Raw genomic sequence first — 23491 nt, 5'->3', positions numbered from 1 at the left:
CCAAAAATCCACACAAATTCAAGTATCAAAAAGTCCCTTCTAAAATACAGGTTCTAGAAGACAAGCATTGATCCAAATCAAAGAAAAAGTCAAGTGAGCACAAAAGCCCAAGCTGCAAAAGTCAAAAATCATGTGGATACCTAGGCTACTCATACAAGAAATATGTCTCAAAGAAAAATCTCAATTGGAATCCATTCCTGCTACTCCAAAAGCCTCATCCCTTCATACTATATCCAAAGCTCCATATATACATCCTTCATCCCCCCAATCCACTTTTGGTCCCTATGTTTCTTATCCTAGATTTCCAATGCTCCATCTAGCAACTTTACTTTTAGTCCTTATATTTCTCTTCCTCCATTTTCTCCTTAACCTTATTCAACATCATCTTCCTTGCTACTTCATCACCTCTCAAGGTGTGTACCAATGATGATCTATCCATTTTCCTCATCCATTTACCCACAAGTCTTATGTCTTCCCAGCCCCTATATAACAACTCCCACCCGCCATTCCCCTCATCTTTTTCCACCCATCCTACCAATATCTAGGAGTAAAAATGCATCAAAAAAAAGTTTACTAGTGAAAACTTGGCAATTCAAGCACCTTGGGCAAGTACCATGATGAAAACTTGGCAAACAAGCATCATGTACAATCCCTTTATCCAACTGCTCTATATACTTGGGGACACATTCCATCACCCACCATACCCATTTCATCCTCCTTTAGATCTTGATAAAAATAAAGCCCACCAATGAATACATGTTTTTGGTCATCCTTTTGACATCCATTCCCAATCAAAATTTGTATCCACCTATCCTTTATCCACCCATTCTCTCATCCCCATATAAGTCCTCCATCATCTTCATCTGACAAACATAATTATCCCCTATCTTCCTTGCTCATTCACCTTTCCTATCCTAGCTTTCATCTATCTCCCTCATCCTCTTGTTGACCAATCTTCCATCCTATCTCACCCCTTATAAAACCTCCTTGTGAATAAAATATAACTTGAGGCTCTATATTCCTTGGAGACCATGTCATGTCCATCCTTCCATTCCCCTATTCTAGCCCTATTTTCATCTTGTCATCCCCAAAACTAGTCATCCCCTTTTCTTCTATCCTTGCACTTCTCAACATCTCTCCATCTTTCTAGTTACTTGGTACATCCCTTGTCATTGGTATCTAGCATTCGGTCATCCTTATATACCCCAAAGCCATCCATTCATATCCTAATTCTCCTATAAATCTACCATGCACTACACCATACCATTGTAAATCTTTTTAACTCATCCAAGTACTTTCTAATCTTTTGCCCAACCTTGTTGTAATCCTTGATCACACCCCAATCATCATCATTGGGATCTATCCTTCCCACTCCTTTTCTTTAGGTATATCATTCCCTTATCCATATCATCCTACCCACCATCAATCCATTTTCTCTTGCCATCTCCTCATACTAATCTTTTTACCCCCTCTACCCCCTCATCCTAAGCTTTTTTCTCTGCTATCTCCTCATCCTGAGCTTTTAATCTATTATCTCCTCATCTTGAGATTTTCACCCATTATCTCCTCATCCTGAGCTTTTTATCTATTATCTCCTTATCCTACACTTTTTCCACTATCTCCTCATCCCAATATTTTCCTCCACTATCTTGAGATTTTTACATTCTCTATCTCCTCATCTTGAGCTTTTTCACCCGTACTAGCTTCTCATCCTAAGCATTTTATCCACTATCTTCCCATCCCAAGCTTTTCATCCCCTCTAGCTCCTTATCCCAGGCTTTTTATCCACTATCTCTCATGCCAATATTTTTATCTACTATCTTCTCATCTTTATCTTTCCCACTGCTATCCTATCATGTTGAGCTTTTTGTACACACTAGTACATTTGACCCCACTTTTAGACCAAATTTTTTGACCATCTATTAAAATGTTCTAGATTGGTTGGTATATGCAAGAAAAAATATCTTCTTTTTTTTAAATGAAGCCCATGTTGGTCGAAATTTCAGCCAACATGCGCTTCATATGTTAAAATGAAAAAAAGTTAGTTTCCCTCTTTCATTGTTATGAGAAACTTGTATGGGCGGGAAGACTTCAGAATCTACTCTAGCAATGGATGTGGGCAAGAACAATCACTGTGTGCATTTTTTGCATCTTCCTCCTTGAAGTTGGAGGCATTTACTCAGCCAGGGCTGATGTTATCTTCCACTATGTCTTTTCTTCACAAAACAAGGTAGGATTCTTGACGTTATCAACAGACAAGGCAGGATTCTTTTCTTCTTGCACAGTTTCTTATTGCAATATCTTCCACTACATCTTTGAACATTCAAGTTAAATGTATAACATATTTTTGAGTTTTTCTAGGATCTGGGCATTAATCGACGGAGAATTTTTCAATATGCACTAGTTGTTCAAATTATTTTCTTATTTTGGAAAGAAATAAAATAAATCTGGGATCTTAATCATCCTTAATCATATGCCCTTGAATATTAAGACAATAACTTACTTTCCTTACTCTCTCTGGCCATTCTTATACTTGAGTAGAAAAAGTTATACATCATTTCAATTGTTTCTTTTGTCCCAGTTAACAATATTTTTAAATAATATAATTTGCATATCAGATTTATGTATCTACCAGAGTATTTTCTTCACACATAATCAATATTTCTTCAGATATAGTTTTCTTCCCTTTGAAAAGTAATTAAATTATTTACTAATGGTCACTAGCTTTCATAAGGACTTGATGTAGTCACTGCATAATAATCTGATCACTGAATCTTGTTTTAGAATCTCCTTCAAATATAATCTTCTAGTCTTACTAACAGATCAAACACTTTATAATGGTTTATGGAAAGAATCGTTCAAATATCTATGGATGAAACTATTAGTTACTGACTCTTCCTTTGATATTTACTTGTATACTTGTAATGGTGGCAGTTTATACCTATAATGTCCTTGCTCTATATATATTCTAAGAATAAGGGACTATTCACTCATGATTTGATTATAAGAGAATACTTCTAAACCAAAACTCTACTTATACCACGGTATCAATTGATTGGGGAAATGTTGATCTTGATTAATATATTATATCCACTTGCAAATGAATGTCTTGATACTCATACTCAATGTGAGGTATTCATCTTTTTTTCTTATACCTTGATAAATAATATGTTACAAGTCTTTCTAATACTATGGGGTAGTTGATCCTAATGAAACTCTCCTAGTCTTTAAAATATGAATATGGAACAAAATAAATCTTTTATATTCTTCATTGTTTATGTAGAATATGAGAGATAATCCATAGGCTACACTATGAACTATGATTTATTATTATTATTATTGATGCCCTCTTAACCTTCCCTTCATCCTATAGGATGGGGCTCAGATTTGAAAATAAAGATATAAATTTCATTCATTTCTAGATGATGTCGAATCTCAAAATTTTTTGGTTATGGACTTAATTCTTCTTTTCCATTTTCATTCGTAAATACCAATCATTGGCTTTTAACTAGGATGCATTATTAGGACTTAATGCATATTTCATGAGTTGTGGTTCATAAAAACCCATACTCATCAGCTTGAATTGTTTGTTTAATACCCAATGCATTGAGGTGATGCTTACAAGTTGAATTCATAACAACCATTTATCATCAACTTAAATTGTTTGTTTAACACCCATTGCATTGAGGTCACACTTACAAGGTTGAAGTATTGCAACTTCCTAGAAGGTCTACCTACTCAATTTTGTGATGATCCAACTTTCCTTGACCATAAAGTTTTGCCCAAGATTAAGCCTACTTAGCTTGCCATGCCATTTGCAAAACCTTCAACAAGTTATGTGCCCTATGAACCATTGATCATAGATCTGCTCAGTTCCTTTATTAACAACTAGGTGGTATTTTTTGTCATGTTTAATTAGTACCGATCTTGAAACAATTGCAAGAGTAGTGGTTTACAAGAGCTCATCTCTTGTGTTACAAATAGTCCACCTAGCACTCATTGCATCCATGTGATCCTCATACATTCAAAGCATTTGAGATTTATTCAGTGTTATTGTTGCAAGACCAATACAAATTTGTTTGCATCTATAGAAAACAATGCATGGAGAGTGTGAAAGAGAAAATGTTGTAGGTCTAGGAGCTGAAAATGCTATTAATAAAAAAATTCTGGGTGCCCATTGTTTAAAATTTTATGGAAGGTTCTCCAAGGCTTAACAACCATGTTTGAATGCTTCAAGTGGGCTAGAGTTTGGTAGGACAGGCCCGAAGCAGAGGATTTTTCATGGAGTTGATAGCAATAGCATTGGATGTTTTGGATAATCTACACTCCCCATTGGATAGCCAATGACGTGTGTTATATGCGCAACCCAAAATCATGTTATATAACAAATTTATATATAAATCAATAAACTAATTAATTAATATAATATTCTTGTAATACTATAAAGATATATAGGAGGGATGTGAAATATGTATCTTCGTATTAGTTTATTCATTATTGTATTTACATAAAAATTGTTATATACAAATATATATAGGAATATCAAATTATATATTATATTGTATAGTGAACCCAACCAGACTAATTTTGGGATTGTTTTGCCATATTGGCAAAACCAATTTTTGTAAATTACCAAATCACCATAGAGGAGTTGGATGTTTTGTGACAAAAACCTAGAAAATATAGTTGCATTCATATATGATGAAGGTTTATTAAAATTTAAAGAGGAAAATATGTAATGGATATAACAGTCCAAGAGATTTGACCAACTGGAGATGAATACAATAAAGAACTAGGGGATAGTAGATTAGATAATATAATAACATTACAACATAGTGCACATGAATAAGAAAGGAAATTAGGAAACTAATGGAATTCTCATCATTCTAGCTTCATCATCACCTTTACCATATATTTGCCTTAACAATATTCCCAAATGAAAACACTAAAAAAATTCCAATTTCTTGTAGCTTGTATCAGATCAGAATGTCAGCATCGCAGTGATAAAATGTGGTTATCTGGATATAGGAAGAAAATCAGGATAAGATTGTAAGAGCATGATGGCACACTGGGTTGCCTCTATGTTTGATCTTTTTGATTCTCAGATGGTCAATGGTGATCTTTTTCACATTTTTGCAATGATCACTACTACATTTAACCTTATTTTTCTACTGCAACTGTGTTTCTTTTTCTTTGCTTCATTTTACTAAACATTCCCTATCAACAAAATATTGATTGTGTTTCAATATTAAAATGTATGAGAGTATGTGAAGACTTTGCCTATTATCCACAAAAACTGATTGAGAAGCACATGAAGTTTTGACATCTCATAATTCCTTGCCTCCTCAACTAGTTTTATTATGAGGTAATAGGTAAAAAAAATTCTCTCATTCATTTTCTTATATGTTTCAGCTTAACTTAATGTTCTTAGGATTATTTTGTGTTAAATGTTATTGATACAAAATCATTTGGATTGGAATTCTTAGGACTCTGGCTACAATTCTAAAGAGGAATTATTGGAGCTTGCTTTCCTACCTTGAAATCATTCCACCTTTAGCTCTCGACATTGATGCAGAGACCTGGGTGGACTTTCAACTATTCAGAATAAGAGGGACTTTCCTAGTGTTCTCATAACACAATCAAACTTCTTCATAGGATCGCTCTCCTTGACCTAATCAACTCCAAACCTTATCAGAGTGCACATACCATTCTCTTGTGCCACCATAGGCTCCACATATTAGAAATCATCCCATGTCCCTCAAATGGATTCAACAAACAGTCTTGTTCAACAACCATCAAATGCCCACAATGCCTCAATAGGCTCTAATCTTGACTTCACTTCAACTAGGTTCTTTTGTCACCTTCACACATCTCAAACAACTTCAACTAACCTATTTCAAGGGTTACCAAATGCTCATCTTATTATCTGATACCAAAAACCCACTACAAGCCCTTCACTAGGCCTATTATCTGTTACAAAGCAACCACTAACCTATCTCATCTCACAAACCATCTGAACTCAAACAGAGATGTCTTGTCATCTAAAACAAAGGATTTTCAAATTCATAGGAGATTCCATCAAGTTTTACACACCCAACCAACAAACCCTCCTTCCTAGGTGCCTAAACCAAGGGTTTTACCAAACTCACCTTTCCAAACATTTCCTAATCCTTCCAATGGATCCAACACCTTCATATAGCCCTAACATGACCTTCCTTGTCATAAAATATAATCCTCCTTCAGATAGAACCTCTAGACCTATGACTGTCCCAACACTTAGCAACACATCCAAACCTATGATTCCCACAAAATATTTATCAACACTTACCTTGTTGCTTGTAACAAAATGCTGCATTTTTAAACTCAGGTCCACAAGCATTTGAACCCTCCAAATATAATATTCCTTTATAAACTCTAATTTAAACACTAAATCCATTTGAGTTTAGATATCTTGATCTCTAATTTCTTTTCCAAAATCATCCTCCAAGGTGGAACTCACCAATCTGCTCTTCTTATATGCTTATGGAATTGTTTTGTATGTTCCAAAGAATTTCAACATCCAACCTTTATAGATGTTTGAGTCCTAAATTCATGTCCCTTGATGTTAGGCCCAAATGGTCTAAGGATTAAGTTTTTTAAAATTGTACAACCACCATGAGGCCAAACTTGCATAAGCTAATTGATTTCTAATTAAGTGAAATCTGATTTCTTCTTTTGACCCTTAGACCAACCCACTTAGGCCTATTTTCCAAAAAATTTCAATTGCAAATATTTCATGGCTGAAATTCTAATGATCTTAGGCTCATGAGTTTTTGAGTTTTACCCATCTTTTGAGCTCACATGTTCTCGACTAAAGATTGCATTAATATGTTTCAATCTTTTATTCATCTTCATTAGTTGATGCATTAATCACATTAGTCATTGCTATCAAGATTAGTCATGGCATACTACTATTAGCACCTAAGTAACTTTCACCTTGTGACATCTCTTTGAGGCATTTTGCAAATAACTAATATACATTATCTATAAATCCACATTTTGCAAACATCTAGGCTTTCTAGAAATTATAGGATCATTTTAGTTACATTTGAAAAAATTAATAAAAAAATTTCCATATGTGCAAATATAAAAATTAACTACAACATGTCCAATTTATTTGCAGGTATATTTTCCTATGAAGAAAGACCACGCCTAACAATATGAACCCAGAACAAAATAATGAGACAATGGTTGCATTGTGGGCTCAGTTCCATAGAAAACCTAATGAATGTTATTGTCCTTGCAAAAAGTTTAAGGGCTTAAAGCATTGAAGAATTATAATCACAATAGCCCAGAGTCATTGTAGGCAATATGGTCATGTTGAAGGGGGCCACAATTTTCGTCCATTGTTGAATGTGGATTTCCTATTGGAGGAACGTGGAGGTGTGAATATCTAAGCTGAGGATAACACTCCCATGGAAGAAGAGGATAATGTGCCAGAGGACACGATTGAAGAAGATGGTATTGGGGCAGGTGATGAAGAGGCTCACAATGATGGTACTAGTGAATCTAATAATGATGATGAAGATGGTCTTGATATTCCTTTGCTTGAGAAGGCACACGAGCCCTTATATAAAGGCTCTCAAATAGCTCTACACTCGACTATAGTATTTTTGGTGAACTTAAAGGTTATGAATGGTATATCCTATTGGAAATTATTGAAAAGATCTTTGAATGAAGAATGATGGAATTGGTAAAAAATTCTTTCAATCATTGTTTTTTCATTGATTTCAAACTTGCTAACTATAGGAATGACAATTGCTCAAGTGATCCAAACACTATCACTTAGTTGATTGACAAGGAGGATTTAATCAACAAGATGTAACTAGAACACCTAGAGAAAGGTTGAAGTTATGATATTGTAATGAAGTATAAGGATTAGCTAAGACAATGATGAAATCATTTATTAATGACATACTTTAAGACACAGGGAATGGACATTACAAAATGCAAGGATTGACTAAACCATCACTGACTAAGTTCATATGTGAGTGTTGAGCAATTCTTTAGGTACTGAGCATCAGAAAAAGGTAGTGGATGCCAAGACAATCAAGAATCATTCAAGTACTGAGTGATCCAAAAAATTGTATATGCCGAGTAATAGAGATGTTCATATGCTGAGGTATACAAAATTCAACATGTGCTGAGTAACTCAAGATCCAATAGGAGCTGAGCACTACGAAGTAAATAGAAGCTGATTGATTCAAGAAAATAGTAGAAGCTGAGCAATACAAGAAAGTTTTAGGTGTTGAGTAAAGTAGAAACTATAAAGGATGCCAAGCAATCCAGACCTAATTAATGTCGAGCATCAGTAAACCAATGATGTCGAGTTGCTGCATTATTTGTTAAGTCTAAAGAATTGCCAAATCAATAATGATAAGTTTGTTACATTGAATTTTGTAAATCAGTTGGATGATAAGGATGATGAGTAGATGTCACAAAATTTTATGTAAACCATGCAAACCAATTCAAGGTGAATACTGATGGATTTTCTAGAAGAAACAGTTTGGAGGGAAAACAATTTTGAAAATCAATTCAAATTGATAAGTGGGAAGACTTGAGCAGAAAATGAAGAACATAACTTCTTTATAAGGAGTTATAGGTCAAAGATCAAGAGAGAGAGTGAGTTGGTCATAAGTGTGGTCGTGTGAAGAAGCAAAGAGAAGGCTAGTGTGAAGTGTCAAGAAGAGGACACCGTGAGGAGTAAGCACAGAGCATCAAGACTCTAAGTTGATCAAGTGACCATAGAGTCCATTGGCATAACAAGTGGAAGAACTCAAGGAGATAGATCTTGAAGGGTGGACAAGCTGTCAGAACTGCAAGGAAGAAAAGCCAAGCAAAGAAAAGAACTAAAGAGTGATCTAAAATTTGCAAGGTTAGAGTTGCAATCTTTATCAGGTCAAAACCTTTCTAATACTTTCTTACCATTGTATTAGACATTGAAATCCTACATTGTTAGGTTAGCTTAACAGCTAGGTGGATAAGCCTCAAGAAAAGGATAGAAGATCCTTAGGAGAAGGATAAGAGATCCTCAGGAGAAGGATAGGAGATCCTTAGAGAGGGATAAAAGATTCTTTTGAGAAGGTGATTGTAAATCCCATGGACTTGGGTGGGCCTAATAGCTCTATGTAAATCCTTTAACAGGGTGGCATTCTAAGTTGAATGTTCTTAAGTCCTCTAATAGGGAACACTCCTAATAGGGTGTAGAAATCCTTTAACAAGGTCACATCGAACAGTGTGTAAAGCCTTTAATAGGGCAAACCATCAGAAGTGGTTGAAATCAATTGCAGAGTAATTTTGTGGGTGTCATCCCCACCCGAGTTTTACCTTTTTATTCTTGGAGGGTTTCTAGGTCACCAAAATCTTTTGTGTTATTTACTTTTCATGATCGTTTAATGTTTAATTGCATGCATGATAATTTCAATTATATGTCATTAAGGATTTGATAAGAAAGTAAAAAGGCTAGTACTTTTGATTCACCCTCGTCTTATTAAAATTTTTGTATTGGACATTATTGGACCTTGAATAACTAATTCACCCCCCCTCTCAATTATTTTAAAATAATTCTAATAATATCTAATGTAGCAATGTCACGTATGCTAAGGTATGTCATTTTTTTCATCTTCAGTGTTAGCATACAATTAATATTCATTATATTAACAATGCATATTTTTTGTTGTAGGTTGATTAGTGAGTTTTTGTTACCACCATCAAATATTTGTCCTCATTCATACCGAGAATTATCTAACATTATGGATCAGATTGGAATGAAGTATTAGACAATACATGCATGTCCCACTGATCACATTCTATATCATAAACAACATGAATTTGCAATATAATGCCCTAATTGTCATGTTATTAGATATTGGTTAGATCAAATAACAAAAAAAATGGCTTATAAAGTTCTTCGGTACATTCCCATTATTCCATGTCTTCAACTATTATTCAGGTGCACTAGCTTGGCACAATTTATGGATTACCATGCATGCAATAGAAGTCATGATGACATTATGCGAATTCCTGCCGATGGTTTTGCATTTAAAGAGATAGAAGAAACATGGTCACACTTTAAAGAAAAAACTCATAATCTAAAGCTTTCATTGGCGGTGGACGATGTCAATCCATATGGAGATATGAGATCTGTTTACTCAGTGTGGCCTATTTTTGTTATTAATAATAACATTCCTCCTTGGATGTCCATAAAGAGGGAGCACATAATGTTGTCAATGATTGTGCCAGGTATTTATTTTATTTTATAGTTATCTAAATTAATTTATAAATAGTGCATAAAAATGGTTATAATAATTACGTAATGTTTATGTTCATTCAATTGGTAGGTAAATACCAAGTTAAAGATATGAACATGTATATTGAGCCCCTAATTGATGAGTTGTCGAAGTTATGGAGTGACATCACTATGTATGACATCTCTAGACCGATAGGACATTGAAAATTTCAATTTCATGCAATGCTTGTATGGACAATATATGATGCCCATGAGCTAACTTATTTTTGTGGTATGTTATATTGTTAAGATTACATATTTTTTGTTTGTTATAGTGCTTACACATTACTATTGAATGCTTAAGTTGTGCATGATAATTGTACATGATCCAATTATACATGATATTTTAGGTCTTTAGACAAAGTGAAAATTTACATGTCCAATTTGTGGTCCAAAAATGAAATGTTGTCATTCAAGAAGTTTAGGAAAGCAGGTATTTGATGAGATTAGACACTTTCTCCACAATAATCATAGGTATCGAATTGTCAAAAAAATCTTTTCAATGGGAAAGAAGAGACATCATCAAGGCCACAAAGAATAACACCTCATTTATGGAAGTTGGAATACGATCGACTAAATTGTCGAGGTAATGTCCAATTTGTCATTTGAAGTTTAAAATTTCTATTTTGATATTGTCTTATATTTACTAATGCTATAATTGATGCTCATGAAGGTCATCAAGGGATCAATGACCAACTTCCTAGAGGAATGAAAAGTTATCCTACTCAATTTAGTAGGTTACAATACTACAAGGATCTCCCAATTGTAAATTTGTTTGATGCTATGCATATTGGAAAGAATGTAACAGAGACACTATGGAAAATTTTGGATGGAAGGCGTGATAGAGAACAAATTGCCAAAATTTGTACTGACATTCATGAATCCAATCATGCACTAAATTTTTTTATTGAATCAAATAGCAATGAAGACCACATAAATAAAAGTGCCCTTGCTTGGTAACTAATGGAGCAAAAAAGTGATGCATTAAAAGAAGTCATAAAAAAAGAAAAATTTCCAATAGGATTTGCTACAAATATAAGCACTCTTCTATCAAAGAAAGGTGATTTTGGGCCAGAGTTGAAAACACATGATTGGCATACCTTCCTCAAGGTAAGTCATGTTCTCTATTTACAGTATATTTGTAAGATTGAATATAGTACCAATTGCATTATTTAATAATATATTGAAATGATCATTTTTTAATTATTGTAATTCGTACTACCTCTATCCCTTTCACAAAAAATTGATAATAGTATTAAACAAGTTATATATGATCTTGGAAAACACATGAGGTTAGAAGTGTTTTTTCTTAGATTTGTAGCTTTTTATCTTAAATCTATTGTATAATTTTATTTAAAATCTCTTTTATTTGTTTTTGCATGTTGAATCTCTTTTAGGTGGTTATCATCTAAAGAAATTGATAAAAAAGATATAAAATATTGGAAGATAAAAATTTCACAGCTTATGTGTGAAATGCAAAAGTGTTCACCTTCAATGTTTTTCAATGCTCAAGAACACTACCTCATACATCAAGTTGAGGAGATTGAATTGTGTAAACCTGTACAAGCTAGATCAATGTGGATGGTTGAGAGGCACTTGAAATTTATAAAGGGCTTGGTTCAACAAAGAGCACATCCTGAGGGTTCCATGATAGAGGGATATATGATATACTAGACCATGGTGTATATTATTAAATATCTTCCAAAGTTTGTAGTAGATATCCATGTAGATTGCATTTGGGATCCCAAATGTAATGACGAATTCAAAGGGTGGTACCTGATGGGGAAAGGTAGATTCAGGAGGGTAAGAGGTAATTATAGTTTTTTTTGTAATTTAATAATTCTTATCCATCATCAATATATATAAGTTATTTCTAACTAGTGTAATTGTCTTCTTTATAGTTGGTTGTGAGTGGGATGCACTATACTTGTTTATTGCAAACAATCTTGATTGGATGACAGTATGGATTGAATAGTCTACAGAAAATGGTTGCTCATTAACATGGGATGGTGTTGCATCATTGATTAAAGAAGCTCATTGTAATGGAGATCCCAATGTTATGCCAATGTTACTTGATCTAATATATGGTTTAAGAGATACAAAGGTACGCATAAGATTACTAATCATGAGACATAAGTTTAATATCAACTCACAGATCAATAAGAAGATTCTTTACATGTTTGAATAATTGTAGGTCAAACATCACAAACCTATGTACTACCATGGTTATAAATTCTACACAAAAAAGTTAGATGAAATGAAGAAAATGTGTGATTCTGGGATAAGTGATGTCTTTGCGGTCACCAATATTTCATCTAGAACTGATATACATCCTCAAAAATTTGAAAATTGATACTATGGCATTTTGGATAATATACTTGAGTGCAACTTTAATTCATTCAAAATAGTTCTATTTTTTGTCAAATGGTTCAAGTTACGACTAAATCAAAATGATCCCAATAGGACTATTATTGAACACGATAATGGATTTACTATGATTAATACAAGGTCATTTGAGCTAGTTGGAGATGAGACCTATGTTCTTCCAAGCTAATGCGACCAAGTGCTTTACTTTGGTGTTCCACACAAACCAAGTTGGTCATTTGTTGTTAGACATGACCCAAGAGGAAGGTTGGTAAAGTATAATGTGATTAAAAAAGAAGATATTGAAGAAGCACAAGAGGAAGTAAATGATTATCAGGAACGACAATTACCCAATGATGATGAAGAAGAAGATGGTGGTGATTTTGGTCATGCTAATGATAATGGTGATAATGATGATGATGATGTTGATGATGATCATGATCATGGTGATGAAGATGGTGATGATCATGGTGATGATGGTCATGATGATGATAGTGATCAAGATGATGATGATGGTGATGAAGATGGTGGTGGTGATGACAATGATCAAAGTGACAAGTATGATGATGGTGATGATGATGATGATGATGACGACGACATGGATGAAGATCATGATGATCAATGAAATGTCCAAGTAGTATCAATGTCAACTATGATGGGGTCTTGTATGACCAAATTTTTCTTTCCAAACCATATGTGCACATATAAACATTAAGTAGAACATGTCAAATATTTTTTTAGATATAAAAATTAGTTACACTAAATTTTTAACTTAAGACAAATTATTTACATATACAATCTACTTTATTATTAATATTTTTTTTAGTAATTCTATTACTTTAATTTCACTACTAATTTCTAAGACTTACTAATTTTTTTCATAGGGCAATATGGATGCACCATCTCAGACACCTTTAATAGAAGTAAACATTAATTATTGTAAATTTTAATGTTAATATAGAAACAAATGTCATATTATTATGTTCTTTTCTTTATGGCTTTGGAGTTATTTTGATGAAATTATACCGATATTTGATGTCACAAATGATAGGAAAAAGCTAGAATGATCATTGATCAAATGTGATATGAAATATCGGCATCATATCTACATGATATTGCCCTTAGTACTGACCCTATATTCATCACCTAGTAAATTAAGCAAAGATACACTGATGAACTTGTTAATATTATCATCGAGGGTGACAAAAGTGAGGAGAAAGAGGCACTGAGAATAGAATTGGACCATAGAATCTAATCTTTGAAAGATAGCATTAATTCAACTAAAGTAGTAATAGAAGTTCAATAGATATTAATATTTTATAGTATCTTATGGATCATGATCTCTAATTTTATGTATTCTTGTATAGACATATGTGCCAGTTGCGACATCACATGGTGAACATGGTGAGGGTTGTTGTGCACAACCTTCGTGTAAGTAACACTTTGTTTGTTTTGATCAACATTATAACACTTACTTTTTTTTTTGTGGACATTTCTCGCTAGCATCCCATTTGATCTTTATCCATTGCAAATTTCTTTGCTAACAATATTCTATTCTTCAGCTCATGATGAAGTGCAGACTCCTCCTTCAGTTGTCGGTCCAGTATTGCCTGGTGCATTGTCGGCAACAAGGACCATGTAAAAATCCTTGTCTATGCCCACTAGAACTGGTAAAACCTTGTTTTGCTATATTTTGTAATGTTCTATTTGTAATGTATTTCTACAAGTTGATGAACAAAAAAGTAGCATATCAATGCCTAAATGATGTTTATAGAAGCCTGCATACACACAAACACATGCATACGCACACCACAAATACATACATACATATAGATATATATACCCACACATAGAGAGACATGGAGATAGGTAGGGAGGTAGACCAATAGAGAGCAGTACTACTAAAGTTGATCCATTTCCTACAATAGTTCGTGTGATTAGTACTGGTTCGTATGAAGGGACATTGTTGCTGAATAAGAAAACTATGTTTCCATTAAAAGAATGAAAGCTTCTAGGTGCTTTAAAATTGTTATTATTTAAAGTGTAAATTTAGTTTACTTTTACATTACTCATTTTGGACTAATAAATCCTTTTATGTTTTTGTAGGTAATAATGCTTTCTTCGAACAACTTTTTCATATGACATTGAGACTATTTGGACCCACCATACATAAAAGGTACATAGTTTCATATCATTGCTGCATAATTTTTCTTTTCTTCCATTTATTATAATATATTAAAGTTATTGATCTAACAATCTATTTGTTTTTAAAAAGGTGGAATCTATAAGCTGTGGAATTAAAAAATTAGCTGATTGCATCTTTTGAGGAGAAATTTGTGAAAAACATTTTTGACACTGGCCTACTTCTGAAAAGAGCAACAAAGCATATAAAGACTGTGTGGGATCAATATAGAAGGGCTCTTAAGAATAACCCAAAGTATGACCGTCCTCCTATGATTTCACTGATGAAGTAGAATGAAATAATAGAAGATGAAAAGGAGAAAAGGCTATGTGAAGATAGAGATAATGAAGTAGCTTAGGGCAAAAAGAGGTATGTCATTATAGTATTGAGTACATTGTAATCATGCACTAATTATTGATATTTGTAAAAAAAAATCTAAGATGTTTGAAATTTTTCATAGATTGCAAGACACATCCGTGGCTACAAAAGCAAGAGTAGAAAAGGTTGGCCAACACAAACTTGGCTCTGGTGGCTATATGAATCTCCAGTCTCAACTTGTAAGTAGAGCAATGAAATTTCTTTTTTTTTAAAATATAATGTTGCAAACAGTTTTGTTTAATGAAACCATACATGGAAAACTGACGTTATCAAGCAAAAAATACAGGGCATAGAATTCAATGTGGAGGTCACAGATGAAGATAGAAAATTTCCTTGAAGGAAGGCTATATAGTTGTGGCTACACGCCTACATGAAGAATCTGTAAGCCTTGCCCAAGAATCCAGTGCACCAAATGATATCTCACAGGTAAATTGGTCAAATGAAAATTAAATGAAATTGAATAGTTGAGAACATTCTTTTTCGGTATTAGTTTTAAACGTAAATTGACTGCATAAAAATGTGCATAAAATTTTACTGCAGCCTTCATATCCTACCACAGAACCTGCTCATGATGAAGGCTATGATGTGCATTATACTGGTGGAGGTATTAATGTGTTATTGGAAATTAATTATGCAATTATGAATACAATTTAACATCTTCAATTGCAATTTGATGTGTATCCTTTTTTTGAATATTTCATAGAATGTGGAACATCATGCTGAAGGAGTGGACCATGTTCCAAGTGTTCAACATGTTGACGTGGTGGCAGATCAAAATGTTAATGTACATGATGTGGCATTTTTAGGTAAGAAAAATATATGTTATGTTGTATTCGTACTTAATTACAGACTTGTAATAGTTAGAAAAATAAAAAGAGTCTACCAATTTATCCCATTCACTTGTTCTTGCAATAGAGCTCCCTTTAGTGCAGCAGCCTCCTACTCCTCCAAAGAGAAGGAGCCATCGTAATTTGACATTACACATGCCAGAAGAGGAGGAGAATGATGCAAATATAGATGGTCCTATAGTGCTTTTCTTAAGAGAGCTTAGAAAAACAAAAAAATGAAATGATGTTTTAAAAATCTTCTTTGATAAACCTTGTTGGATAATGAACAAACTTTGTTTTAAGTAATTATGTATGAATGATGCGTATTAATACAAATTTTTATTTTATGTTAATGAATATTGTTATGTGTTAATGAAGTCTTGATTAGTATTGTGTATTAATGAATTTTATATCATATTAATGAATGTTATGTGATTGTATTGATTGAATGTTATAGTTCATAAATGGATGGATGAATGAATGAAGTATGTAATTAGATGATAATGGGTACTTTAGATTGATGTTAAGGGGAGGGGGGTGAGGCCAGATGAGCTTCCACCTTCATTTGGTTGGCCTTGTTAAGTAGAGAATATTATAGTATTCTTGAAATATAATGAAGCTCAAATTAAGGACCCTTTTTCATTATGTTCAAGAGGGTCAAACAAGCTAAGGACCCTTTTCATTTTAGTCTAAAAGTAAGTGTATTATGTTATAGCAATATGTATCTTTATTTTCCTATCATATTGATGTCCTCACTAGAATCCAAGGAACTTTAAGAAGTTTATACATTAACATATTCCACGTCTCCGGCCCATCAAAAATCCAAGGAACTTTAGGAATTTTATAGGTTAACAAATTCCATGTCTCTAGCCCATCAAGAATCCAAGGAACTTTAGGAAGGATAGAGCCTAATTGACTCCTCTCCTCTATCCATTCTCTATAATAGCCATTACCAAAATGGCAAAATATAAAGAACAGATCCCACATTTATAACCTTGACACTCAATAATGACCCACATGGCTTTGTTACATGGGAAGCAGCCAATGTCAACAAACCAAGACAAAAAAATAGTAGACCCCCTTTTCTTTGTATAATATATATTTACAAAAGATGAATTTTTTCAAAATAAATTCTAGAGTACACTCCAAAGAAAAGCTAGCAAGTTTTACTTGCTAAAGCATATTAAACCCAAATTGTCTCTTGAGTTGCAAAATGTATAAATGAGTAACAATAAACCAAGGCCTTCTACATTTCAACAAACATAATTTATCTTCATTTATGGGGTAGAAGAGGAGAGTATTTGGCATCCATATGTATTGTTTCAAAGTAACTCGGTATTTTTCCCTCTAACTATTTGACCAGATTCTGGGTTATGATGTTAGATTTAGAGGGTTTCCTCTTTTATCTCTATGAGTTTATTATTCTTCTAATTGTCTTCTTTATCATCACATTTCATGTAGCTTGTTTATTCTTGGATTCCTCTTAAAATTATGTTTTTGTAAGATAGGTGTTTGCCTTTTAGACTCCCCATTAATATAATATGATTTTGTTCAGGCTACTCAATAGAAGATACAATTCTCTAAAGTATGTGCTTACCTTGCCTGCATTTTATCTTTTTCTTGAAAAAAAATTGAGACTTTAGAATGTATAAGAATTCTAGGGTTAGGCCATTACATTTTTACTTTGAAATAGGACAATTTTTTGTTTGATGGTCATTCTTTTTACAAAGAAAATAGGTATTTCCCAATTGAATTAATTTACACTGAATAACCCTATGTCCAATTGGAAGAATAAAACTTCTACTAGGTTTGCAAAAATTAGAAACCTAGCATCTAGGTAAGCTAGGGTTAAATTCAATTTCATGTGCAAATCTTCACCAAACAATTTCAAAGAAAATGAGGTTAATGACCAATGCTAGAACACTCAATACGTGAAGCCATTTGAGCATCATACTTATGATGACTAACATCACAAGGAGTTGGCTCAATATTTCAATACAATGCCCTAAAAAAAAATGTTTCCATATTCTAAAAAGCCCTATTTAACACCTTTTCTTGTAATTTTAGAAATCTTAAGGATCACAATTCTTTAATACCAACTCTTGATCTCTATACTCAAAGGGTCCCCTAATCCTTACAATGCTTCAATACCCTTCAAATAACATAACTAAGGAGTTCCAACTCCTACCAAACATTAGTTTTGTCTCAAACTTAAAACTGCCTTCAATAGGCCCGTCATATTAGCCCTATCCTGCAAGTAATCTACACTTTACTTCCAAACTTCTCAAATAACCTAATAACCTATTCACCTTTTAAAATACCCTTTATTGAGTTCTTCAAACCCTATGAATCTCAGTCCTTTCATCCTGTGATTGATGGACCTTTCTATGACTGCTCCTACATGCAACTAAGCCTAATTAGCCATCCATTTACAAAGCAACTCCTTTTTGCTCTTACTTCCAACATTCCAAACCTTGACATAGTCTTAAGGAATCTATTAAATAGAAGGATTCCTAAATTTATTTGAACTTCCACTCACATCTAAGCATTCTTTCATCAAACCCTCATTTTTAGGGTTTCTAACCTAGGGCTCTCTAGAAAAGACCCTTAACAGTTCCACAAAACCTTTCTAATGGTTTAGACACCTTACAATACACTCCCTCAATTTTTTCCAACACTCATTTATCCACTCCAACCCTCATATCACTATATTCACCATGTGGTGCTTTCTAAGTGCACCCTCACTAATTGTTCATCAGTCACCCACTATTCCTTTCTCTATTCACTGTCACCTATATTTAAATCATAGTAAAAAATCATATCTACAGGCTTAGGTACCTCTCCCACAAGTTACATTTTAATCATAAAAAGTGGGAGAGGCACATTTCCTTAAATTTCTTCAAAATAGTGATAGGCTGTCACGTTTCCTGTGACAGTAGAGAACTTCAAATAAATTTGTTAGAAGAAACTTGCAATATTGCAGTTTTAGTGCCTTTTACATCCTCTAGTGCCTTTTCGGGGAATTACCAAATTTTACGTGTAAGTTGATATTATATGTGTTGTTTCTTTTCAATTAGGTTGGCATGTGCTAAAACTAGTGATGGTTGTACATTATTTAAATCAACTTCTAAAAGATCCTTGACTGGTTCATGAGATAGGAGTGCAACCGCAATAGACAAAGGAAAATCAGATTCCTCTCAAAATAGAGCCCACAAGAGATCAAGGAAACTAGGCCATGTGACATTTTATGCAAACTAGTCTATGGGTAAACTTTTTGTAATTTCTCTTAATACAAAATTTTATCTAGTCTTTGCAGAATAGTTGTATTAGCTTATTATTATATAACTTTATATATATATATATATATATATATATAATGTCTTTTTGTTCAACATTCTCTTAATTATGAAATTAAGACTTGACCACTATTGGTACTTCATCCTAGAAAAATAGGTGTTGAAGCTTTGCTTCTTGTCCTCCAAATGATCAGAGCTTTTAATATGGATAATATAGTAATCAAAGGTGATTGAATGGTATTTACCTTGCATTTAAAAAACTAGCAATATTCGAATAGGAAAATCAGGAGCATCATGAAGGAGGCTTGGTCATATTGGATATCATTTTAAAATTTACTAGACAACATTGTTTAAGAGATGGTAGTGTTGCAATTTTTATTTAACATTCACATTGATCAACACTAACAAGATATGATAAAGGTGATGCTTTTAATATGGATGATATAGTAATCAAAGGTGGTTGAATGGTAGTTTCCTTGTGTTTAAAAAACTAGCAATATTTGAGTTGGAAGTGTTTGAGGATTATGCTATGATTATACTAATTAGACACTCTTTAATATTATACCAAACATCTAATCTATTGTGTGGTAACCCTGATACCATCTCTTTTGTTGAATCAAAACTTTATGATTAGGAACTAATGCCAAATATCTATTTTGTTGGGCTTTGTTGCATCATGATCTCTTTCTAGAGAGGCAAAGTGAACCATAAGATCCACTACGAGTGTGACTAGGTAAGTGTGAAGTCGTTTGCACTTGGGGATGACAACAAAACCAAATTAAAAAAGACCAATGAACATGCTTAAGTGTCTCCAAGACTAGAGTTGTTACAGAGAGCTACAGACATTTCAAGGGTTTAACTTCTATCTAACATCTCTAACAGATCATATATTTCAATTTTTACTTGGGGCTTTCTAATTTTTGAAAGCATTTTGTTTCATAAGCCTTTGCCAATTAAAGAGCTATATCATTTTTGTTAAAAGTAAACAAAATTAAAGGATAGAAAAGGAGTGAAGTGTAAAGTCTAATATTCAGTACTGTCATATTGGTACTTTGTTTGCAAGGATTTCACATTGATAGATTCATGAGGTATACTATTATATTTTTATTTTGTTTGTAAGGATGTGATAATGATAAACTCCCAAGCCTTAGATGTGAACGAGATATTTTCTTTAGTCCCAAGATAGTTGCTAGCATGATAAAATATCTGGATTCAATAGCTTGAATCATGTTACTTTGTCATTTGCTTCACTGATGTGATAAAGGTTGTATTTGTAGTGCTGAAATTGTCTAATAACATGAATAACCAGTCAATTCTAGCTTGGGAGGCTTTTTTAGCACTATGTGGGAGGAATTCTACCTCAAGCATAACAAAGACAAATACATAAAGTTTCAACCATTGCACTATATAAGGAGCAATTAGTGAAGAATACACGTGGTACCAAGGCTGATCTACATGCTTGCATAAGAAGTTAAGAACCTTCTTGAGTACATTGAGTGCAAGAATACATCAAGATACATACAATCATCACCTTCTATCCATGCTAAGTTGAAGTTCCAGACATTAGGCACCTTGGGAAAAGTATTTTACTTAAGTCAAAGTTTAAGGTGTAGGAAAAGCCTAAGAAAATATTCTCCACACACAAGAATAACCCTACATACGATACTAGCTGCAGGCATTTTGTGTAGACTGCCTAAACCTTTGAAATTTCTAAATTCTTGTTGTGTCTTGAAGACCACCACCCTCACTCCAAATCATGAATAAATGGCAGCCAATGCTGATTATTGTGTATTAATGAATTTTATATCATATTAATGAATGCTATGTGATTGTATTCATTGAATGTTATAGTTGGGGCTCCTATTTTGTGGCCTTCTCAACTCTTGATGAAACATCTCAAGCTATAAGTATGGCTTGTTTTAAGCAGATGTAAATGTTTATTAAATATTTTGAACTCTTGAAATTTGTCTTCTGATATCTCTTGTCTTAAGATTGTAATTTTCTGTATGTAGCTCGTAAAAATGAATGGGAAAATATTAGTCAGCAAGCCACTCTATGTTGCACTAGCTCAATGCAAAAAAGAGAGAAGAGCAAGGTTACAAGTACTTCTTTTCATTCTTATTTTGAGGAGTAGATTTTTAAACTTGATTCCATGCTGTTTATTTTCAAACCAATTCGGCAAGATGGATCCATATTCAATTCTTGGGCTTATCTTACAATTTATCTCTAAGATTTAGCAAATTTATTGAAAGTCAAAGTCAGGTAGTCTAAATAAGATAACTGTATATAGAAACTCAATCATTAAGACATTTAGTATGGACTTGAGCTATCTTGATGTAACTATTTCTAATAAGAGTAGCAAAGAATGGTCATGAGGTTATAGGGAGTGGAAGGATATTAATAATATAGTCAGTAGGTTAGATGGTTAAGTTTGGGTAGAAATTAGGAATTGTTGGGTTCCTAAATGTGTGTTTATTACTGGAATGTATTTTCTTACTCAAAATATTGTTGTAACTAGTATGACTCTGGGAATTATTGATTCAAAATGTCTATTTGGTTGGTTGAAATTATTAGTATTATGTTAGTGGAAATGCCATACTAATTTTGCATATCTTGATTGTTTTATGCAGGCACAATTCTCACAAATGTGAAATCCAGTTGGTGTGGCACAAGTTATGCCAACTCATCTTCCTATATACCCTCCTACAGGTCCAAGTCTAAGCCAACCAATGTTCTATGGACAGGCACCACCCACACTCATTCCACCTCAAGTAAATATGATATATATTAATATTTTTTGATATATTTGCGACTGATGTTGTTAATCTATGCTAATCAATTCAAAGTTAATTTTGATACCTTGCAAATGGCTCTATGCTCCTTTTGAAGAAAAGGATGTGTCAACTTTTGTTTGGTGAGTGATCTGAAATGAAACTAGAATGCTATAGAGGTTGTATGTGAATACTTACTTGACTTGCCAGACTTGTTCTTCTCTGAACCTCTACAATTGTTCTTCGAATAGATAAGAAATTGCCTCACGTCTTTGCCAGGCTTAACACAATACAATCAACAAGCTCTTGTGCTAAGAAAATGCAAAATCTTTGTTTGAGTGAGATTGGAAGTGATGAAATCTGTTGTATTCTACTCTATTTTTCTCACACGCGAAGCTTTCATTCATCATAAATGCACAAAATAGAGAAACAAAGTGGCACCATACTTCCTTTTAAATTTGTGCCGTCGATCTTCAAAAACTCCTATAATCACAGAATGAAAACTAGGCTAACTCACATTTCCTCTTAACACACTAGCGGTCAACCCAATAAAATAAATCTATTTGTACCTTTCCTCTAATGCTAGCATTTCAAAATGGGCCCATGGATGACTGAGGACATGTGTCATCAACTCACTACCTCGCTATACATAACTTTCGAGCACCTTTCTATAGCGAGCTAGTGATAACCATTAATTTTACTTTGATCCTGTGGTAGACATTTGATACAACCCTTAAGAGAACAATGGTGGGTCCCTCACTCTCTACCTCACTATGCATAACTTTCACACATCTTTCCATAGTGAGTTAGCAAGTATCGTCAATTTATGCTTGATCTGACGATTTAGAATCATTTACATGTTCTATGCATGGGGAGTGGGTCCAAGATACTGCTGTCACTAAGTTGCCTTAACATGTTGGTGCACATATATATTATTTGATTTCAAATGACATCATTTTTCCTTGACTCTACCGTGTTTGTCATTTTCAGACATGTTGCTACCTTGCTACTGGTGAAAAACACAAACTTCTCGGTAGTGACATAGTGAGCTCCAACAAAGTCAAAACTTTCTGCTTATAAATGCTAAGTAGGATGCCACCATATCATTTAATCTGCACAACTCATTTTTGATGAATCACTTTTTTGGGGCCCATCTGTTTTAAAATTTCCATTAGATCACAACCCTCTAACTAGTTGCTACCTCGCTACCAGTGAAAACACCAACTTCCTGGCTACCGAGATAGCAACTTCTGGCGAAGTCAAAACTCTGGTGATGGAGAACAAAAACACATTGATTGAAAATTCATCAATTAATACTGGTGTTAGAGAAGGTGGTGATGCATATT

This window comes from Cupressus sempervirens, chromosome 2 (assembly GCF_028749045.1).
Source record: "Cupressus sempervirens isolate cs-2001-9-10 chromosome 2, ASM2874904v1, whole genome shotgun sequence".
In the NCBI taxonomy this organism is placed as follows: domain Eukaryota; kingdom Viridiplantae; phylum Streptophyta; class Pinopsida; order Cupressales; family Cupressaceae; genus Cupressus; species Cupressus sempervirens.
Note: the sequence above shows the minus strand (reverse complement) of the source record.